The 7984-nt window shown below is 42.7% G+C and overlaps 1 long non-coding RNA gene across 1 annotated transcript in view; it reads right to left on the reverse strand.

The window, feature by feature from the left end:
- Window positions 1-5656, reverse strand: part of LOC141921672 (uncharacterized) — a 38018-nt gene extending 32362 nt beyond the window's left edge. The window contains exons 1-2 of the long non-coding RNA XR_012622732.1: window positions 5532-5656; window positions 4122-4187 (exon numbers count right to left, since the gene is read on the reverse strand). This is a non-coding gene — a long non-coding RNA (uncharacterized LOC141921672). The remainder of the gene's footprint in view (window positions 1-4121; window positions 4188-5531) is intronic.
- Between the last annotated feature and the right edge of the window lie 2328 nt (window positions 5657-7984).

Genomic DNA, 7984 nt, shown 5'->3' on the forward strand with positions numbered 1-7984 from the left:
TGCACTCCCTTGCTGCCTCTCTCACCACAGCATGGGCACCACAGCACCTCATCCATCACGCGTCGGCAGTGCTGCCAGCATTAGCCCATCTCTCCCGACCTATGAACTTGATGCACCTGGCCCTATTTAGGATAATTCTTGCTAATAGGAGATGAATATGTCTGTCCTGCTTGGAGTCAGGTATTGCAAACACCAGACTTAAGCGCCCCATACAGCGTATATTCCCATCTCCCTACATCCTAAATTGTATGTGCTGCTGGGTCTCACTGCTTTGTTTTCCTCTGCAAAACCACCCAGGTAAAAACCATCTACCTATAAAACAGTTATATCACAGTCCAGGATGTCTGTTGCTTTTATTCCAGGAATTTGTGGTGCTCTTGCCTCACTTGCATGAATGAGACCCACCAGTGGGGTTCCTGTGGCAGACACATTGCTATTTCTCTGGCCACAAAATTATAAAGGTGCTTTTCAGGCACTCTGAGTGTTTCAGTGCTGTTGGGGCACACAATACTGAAGAACAATGGTGCAGCCACAGGGGAAAAGCAAAGCTGATCAGATAGCCTGACAAAAGAAAATTGAAGGCTTCATTTTCAAAGAATGACTGTTTCATAGCTGCAATTCCTTATTCTTATGTTTGATGTTAATATTTGATGTCCAGTTATTTCTCACGACAACAGCTCTCCAGAAAAAAAAAAATCTTGCTCTCTACTCCCTTACTAAATTTCACTGGAGATAAAACATAGCTCCTCTACAAAGTTTGCTTCTCTGGCACAGAATTTTTTTGGTTTGTTTTTAAAAAGAGCTGAACAGGGATTTTGTTGAATTAACTGGCTTTCTCATAATAAAAGCCTTGAGTAGCTCTAATTGTATACTTGGCTTTGTTTACAACGATTATATCAGCTTCTCTTTTCTCTGTAATTTGTTTCCCAGTGTTTTTATCCAGCACACATTTATGTAATTTTTTTTTTCAAATGGGCTGATTGTTCCCCAAATGCCTGAATTGTCGCTGTGCCAATTCCTTGACTCAGGATGCTGTGAGCTGTACTGCTGTCCTTCTCGCATCCCTCAGCAAAAAATGGAGAAGCAGAGGTGTACCTTTTTTCAGAGATCTGAGTGGCAGGTTGGAAACAGCATAAGAAATGCAGAAGATGGATTTCCCACATTTTGTGCCATGCTACAGGAGCGATAGCCCATTATTTTCTGTTGAGAAGAAAACTTCTCAAACTCTGAGAGAGGGTTTCCATGAGTGGAAACCACTGGATACAACTTTATGTTTCTGTTAAAAGACCATCATTGTGGCATTGCTTTTAGCTAGAAATATGTCTAAAAATATGAGAGTAACACTGGTTTCTTTATCTTGGCATTTCCCTTTTCTGATATATTCATGTTGATGGGTTAAGCTTGAATATCTAGATGTTATTTGAGCATGTAGCTAATTATATGATATAGTGTCTATATAGGGAGGGGACATCTGTAGATACAGATACTTAATTATATGATTTTTTGGAAGGGGGGAGAAACGAGAATAAAGATAATTTACTTTCATTTTCCAGTCATAAGAAAACCATAAGCCCATATTTTAATCCTAGTGGTCTGGAGAGTGTCAGTTTGACTAGAAGAATTAAATATGATGTGTGTATTTCTGTCCTGAAGTTCAAGACTCTAGGAACACTGGAGGCATGAGCTTTGAATCAGCTCCTTGTACAATAGATGTCTTAACAGCACAAATAACTATCAAAGACTGAGACAGGAGTAGGAAAAAAATTCTCTATGAATCAAGCAGTGGATAACCTTCAACAGTCCAGGCCAAAACTAGTATCTCAGTATTCAGCTTACTTGAATTTCTGGGGTTTCTCATGTCTTCGGTTCCCTCCCTTTGTTCCCTCCTCCATGTCATGCTTTTCCCCTGGTCACTTGCTTTCTTTTCCGTGCATTTGATTTTGTGAACACTGAAGTCAGTGTAAGCCCTTGCACTGGCCGAGACATCCTTGGACCTTCATATGCAGGCTGTGTGTGTGCACCTTGCTCCTACCAGAGACCCTGCTCCAGGTGCCCTTGATGGTGGCTCTTGAAGCAGATCTGTCCCACCTGCCTTGTTTTGACCCTGGCCATACATAACATACAGAATTCAGGTTTTGAGTTGACCTCCAGTGTTTTTAATAATGTGGAAAGAATGCCTTAAGCAACAATCTGGTTTGAGTAACAGATCCCTTGAAGAGCACATTCAGCAGCCACTCTCATATATCCCACTTTCTCAGGCCTTAGAAAAGTAATTGCCCTCCTTCAAAATCCAGGTGCCTTTGAAGTCCCACAAAACATAGTAGCTGGTGAGCACAGCCACATGTACAAGACCTGAGGTACACAGTCTATCTTCACTTTTTTTTTTTTTTCTACAAAGTTTTTCAAATTTGGTGTGAAAACTTGCCATATCTTGAACACAAAAGCCATGGAATGCTGAAGAACTTTCAGCACATTCAGTGCTTTTCTCTGTGAAACCAAAATTATCCTACAGTGCCTTTGGCTAGCCCAGTGCCAAAGTGGGTCTGCCTCTCCATCCCCATGAGGCAACCCTAGCTCTCTTTATCAGACATGATGTTCCTGACATCTTGTGCTGTCCAAGAAGACACAAAGAACAATTAATGGCCCTTCTGCAGAGAAAGAGCAGATTTTTATGAATGTAAGGCTTTCACCATATGCCTCTTTAGTCTTTTCTAAACTGAACCACCCCTGTACAATTCTTGCACAGATTGTTGTTCTCCAAGACACAAAATCAGCATAACACCTTGATACCTCCCTGCAGTTTCACAAAATGCTCTTCACCAATTTTTAACTCTGTAATAAATGCAACAGGTGGTCTTTGGAAGCAAGTATTTCTCCTTGTCTTTGTTCCATGTCCTGTTATCCCCAGATCTGGGTGCCTGTCCAGCCCAGAGGACACTGAACAAGCAAGAACTAGGTTGAAGTCTCCTCTCCTGCACAAGACAGAGCCTCATTCTCCTAGGTACAACTCTCATCCATGACTCAGACTAAAATGTGCTGCAAGCCAGCTCCTGGCCTTGAACTGGAAATGGGAGAAATGGGATATAAATCACACCAGATGGTTGGGGATTGATGAAACTCTGACAATCCTTAAGGATCTGAAGATTCTCTAAGGATATCAGCTAATGTTCCTCTGGGTCATTGACTCCTCTTCCAAACCTGGTTCTGCTTATGCCATATATCTCCTCTTTCCCCTTCAGCAGAACATCTTTTTACCTGATGAAGTTCAGAAGCCCCTGCCACAAAGCCTTGCAGATCATGAGCTGCCCTAAAACTTTAAACTGGAGATATGTGGTTCATGGGGAAAGCTCAGAGGAAACTCCCTGTGACTCCTGCTTTTTGAGATAACACCTTACGTGTTTAAACACTTCCAGACCCCCTACATAATGAGTTCATTTCCTCATGCAGACACATGTATGTGATTTTGGGTGATGCACAGACACATGTCACAGTATATTGGAGGGCAAGACAGGCTTGAAGCTGGATTTGTAGACCTGGGTGAAAATCACAGACTGGAAAATGGCTGAGAGACTGAACAGCTTTTCTCTCCTTAGCGTGGTAAGGTGACATTTCTGCCTGTGAACCCAAGGATTCACTACATAAAAAAGTCCCAGAATTGTAGTTGAGCAAGCTGATATTGCTGTGAAAGGTGCTTACATCTAGAGATTGCCCCAGGAAGTGTCAATACCAGCCTGAATTCTCATGGTAGAAAAAAAAAAGGACAAATAATCACTCATTTTCTGGAGAAAATGATAGGCAATAAAAATACTTCCAGGTTTCACAGTACACTATAAAAGCAGACAGATAAAAAAATACATGCTATTAATCTGTCAAGCAGTTCGTGTTACAGCAGGGAGAAAACAGGAGCTAGGACCTCCAGTACTTTGGGAGAAATGGCAAACATGAACAGCAGAAACTTCAATTATCCTGTAGCTTGCATGAAATTTATGGGACTTTGTCAACTACACTAAACACAGGAAAGGACTGAATGAGCAAAGCTAGGCACAGGGATTGCAGCTTAATTCAACTCCAAGCTGTGTCTTAGCCTTAAGATATTTATGTAGGTTTACCTCTTCACATACCTCTTCTTCTTCTCCTGTGAACAAGTTATCCATCTGTATTTCCTGCTTTTAGCTTTCCTGGCCAGGCTGCAATCACAGTAGAAATTTCCATGTCAGAAGGAAACTCAGAAGTAGTGAAGTATGCAAACAGGGGAAAAGAACAGTAATTCATAGATTTATTTTTAAGTTCAACAGTTAATTTTTACTTTTTTGGTAACAATTCTATTTCCAATTTACCTGATCCCAAAACTTATATGGCAGCAGAAATACTAGAATCTAAGAGGAAAAAGAATTGTGGATGTTTTTAAAGGAAAAACTATTCAACTACTATGTTTTGTCAGCCTGGCCACAGTCACATTGTTAGCTGGGGATCAAGGCAGTGATGTATGTGTCTTTTTTCTTTCTCAGCCAGGCTGGGAGGTGATCAGAGGGGAACCTTTGGGAGCAGTTGGGTTCCCCCATGCAAAGATTCAGAGCTCTGAGCTCAGATCTCAAGGGAGCACTGCCAAGAACAGATTCCAGTAGGACAGCAGAGCAATTTAGAAGTTGGTACCTCTAATTAGCCAGCACATATTTCTCTGTAGGGCAGACGGGCTGCAGACTCTGCTAGTTCACACAGATATGCTGGCTGTTCTTATTTGGGTACCCACTTGTCATGTAAGCCTCAGCCTGCTGATCTTAGCTTCAGCCCTGTGCCTCAAAGCTACTGCACTCAAAGGATTTAGTTTCAGTGTGGTGCTGGGAAGGATATACTTGGCTGTTCAGGGCTGAACTCACTGAGGAGGGAGAAGAGGAACCAAAGTGAAGATTGGGAAGGACACAAGCTCACCCATCAGCTGAAAAAGATGCCCCTTCAGCCTCTGTAGTGCTCACAAGGCAGAGGATTTTCATCCTTCATTGCTAGAAACTACCTTTACTCCTTGCCATTTGTGTTTCACCTTCATTCTAACTCTCCTGCTGACCTCATACCCACAAGGGAAGAGCAAGCCCTTCATACAATCCTCTTTCTAGAAGACACTGCAATTTCACTTCATTGCCAGTTTCTGTTGTGTTATTTATCTCTCTCTGCTGATGCATTCATATGGCCAAGGCAACATGCAAACAGAGCAGCATTAACCTGCTCTCCTCTCTGCATAGTGGTGTGCCTGGGTGCAAACCACCATGCTTTGTACTGAGCAGAGTGACAGTGCTGAACAGCGGGACTCACTGGCTCTGCCGTACATACTGAAACACAGATGACCCTAAGAAGGGAAAATAAATTGAAGTTGGCATTTTCCAGACAAAGTGTCCATTTGAAAGAGGGCTCTGTTTTATATTTCACCTTCCACTCAACCAAGATTGTTCTGCAATCTGCAGAGCAAAGGCTAACCCTCTGCAAGGTACTGCAGTAATGAGCCTCCTTTCCAAGTAAGCTCTGGAAAAATCACTCACCTCTTCAGCCAACAGATGAGAAACAGTCATCCAGTCCCCAGGAAGTTGCAACATGCAGTTCTGTCCACAACATCCTAAAAGCCAAGGACTGTAGAGAAACACTGGAGAGGAGCACCAAGACACTGGATGATCCAATTTGACTGCTATGTGAATGACTACTCTGCTGATATCAGTGACTCTCACACAAGCATGTGCCTTGCATGGTACATAAACACTATTATGAGACTGGACAGCCCACCTTGTCAAGATCCGATGCTGTTTTATGCTGCCCTGACAGCTTCCTGGCTTTGTCTTCTTCGTATTTTCATTTTAGAGCATGTTCACATTAATAGCAGTGGCTGAGATGTGTGTTCTCATTATGAATGAAAATCTGCTCTCCAAAAAACTAATCAAGCAATACATTCTTGCCTGAAGCATTTTAATGGAAGAAAAACTTCATGTGCATGTTATTAAATATCACCTCCTTACAGTTGCATACTCTTTCCATTAATAACTTTTCTAATACTCAGCCATGCTGATAAATGTAATTTTTCACTACAATGAGAAAGTAGGGACATTTTGGATAGGTCTTGGTCTGTTTCACATGGCTACAAAATACACTGAAAAACAAAACAGGGAATTCCCAGGCTCGCATCCTCACATCTGCAAACCTACATCCTGATTACCAGTCAGAGAAATATATAGTGATACAGTGATGCTGTCCCCAAAGAAGCTTATGATCTAGGGGACCTGAATATCGTTTTCTGGTGTGAGTAGAAATTAATTGATCTCTTCTTACCAACACCAGCCTAAGCTGCTTGCTTAGCAGGGTAGCTTTATTTATAACCATTCTGTTATTTGCAATGTGCTGAAAGACAGGAAAAGTGTAAGAGTGAAATACTTAATTCCCTCTACTGAAACACTGATTTTGTTGCACCCCTTCTTGTCAGGAATGGGAGAGTTCATTCACCCCGCCACAGCCAACAAGCTACACATCTTTCTAATCGTGGATATGATTTCTTCTTTCTTCCACATAAGGAGAGAAGTGGTCCTTGGCTCTGACAGATAGGCACTGAACAGAAGTATGAGCTATGACCCACAGCATCCCATCCTCTCCCTAGCCCTTGGCTCACTCCCAGCCTGTGGACACAGACCAGAGCTAACCCAGGAGGTATTGACAGGGATAAATTTAGAGAAGCAACGTGCGGCAGGATGCAGTAGTGTTCCTGATACCTGAAATCTAACTCAGCAGCTGCGGTACAACAATGCTGCTTCTCCCTATTCCCATGTACAAAGCTGTACAGCTCCCACCCCCTGAGCAGGTGAATCCATCCAACTGAGATACCACCTTGGTGCACAAGATGGGTGGAAAACTAGCTGGCCAGTCAGGCTCAAAGTGTGAGCAGTGTAAGTAGATACCCACCCAGCTATGAGTAGCCTTTAGGAAGACAAAATAACTACCTAAGCAGCAGGATTTGATCTGTCAGGGGTAATGCTGGATGCCAAGTCAAACAGAGATAAGTACAGAGATCATATCCATGTGCAGAGGAGCTTTGCATGGCCCTGTCTGCCACAGCCCCGAATGTGTCAGCAGCATTTTCCCCTTCAGCCAGCCCAGCCTCCCCCTGCTTCTGTCTGGGGGACTGCCACAGAACTGAGCCCAGGAAGAGCAGAGGGGTCACTGATCCCTGCCCCACTCCCTCCCCTCTTTGCTCGGCAGAGCCAGTTGAACTCTGCAAACACAAGAGAATTAGCAGCTCCCAATAGGTCAATGCACTTTTTCTTCCAGTAGTCAATGGCCTAAAATAAAATATTGCAGCTGTTGGTACCATATGGGATGGGAAATTACAATAATGCTTTCTAGAACACCTATGTTGTAGATTTGGTTGTAGCATACAGCTACACTACAACTTTGCCAACCCATAGATTAGAAATTATGGTTTTACTCTTACAGATGACACCCTCCCACCTTCTGGTGGATGTGTCTGCACTAGAAAAATATAAATGTATAGCTCAAAAATAAATTCTTAATAAGGAGTTGAAAAGTTGTTTTAGCTTTTTTAATGCAGCCTGTATATTAACAAAAACAGAGTCTGAGTAAAGAAAATAGAATCTGAGTAAAGTAAACAGCGGAGGAGACTGCCTGGAGACACTACCTGAGCAAACAAACAAAGCTCAGGAACTGAATGAATGAGACAGTGCCATATGGTCATGGCACTTACATATCTTATGGACAAAACCGGCAAATTCAAAGAAGTCTTTACATACTGAGCTCTGAGCTACTCTGTGTTTGTCATGGGGTTAAAAAATGGTGAAACTGGAACTACAGAGTGGGGAGAGGAACTTTAGTTCATCTTCCCAAGTCCTTCATTGTCACAGTCTGGTGCTTCTGTAGCGTTGGCAGATGGCCTAGAGCAAAATACTTCACAAGGAAGAACGTACTGTGGATCAATCCACAAAGGCACACCTGACAT

Source organism: Strix aluco, chromosome 3, assembly GCF_031877795.1.
Source record: "Strix aluco isolate bStrAlu1 chromosome 3, bStrAlu1.hap1, whole genome shotgun sequence".
Taxonomy (NCBI): Eukaryota; Metazoa; Chordata; class Aves; order Strigiformes; family Strigidae; genus Strix; species Strix aluco.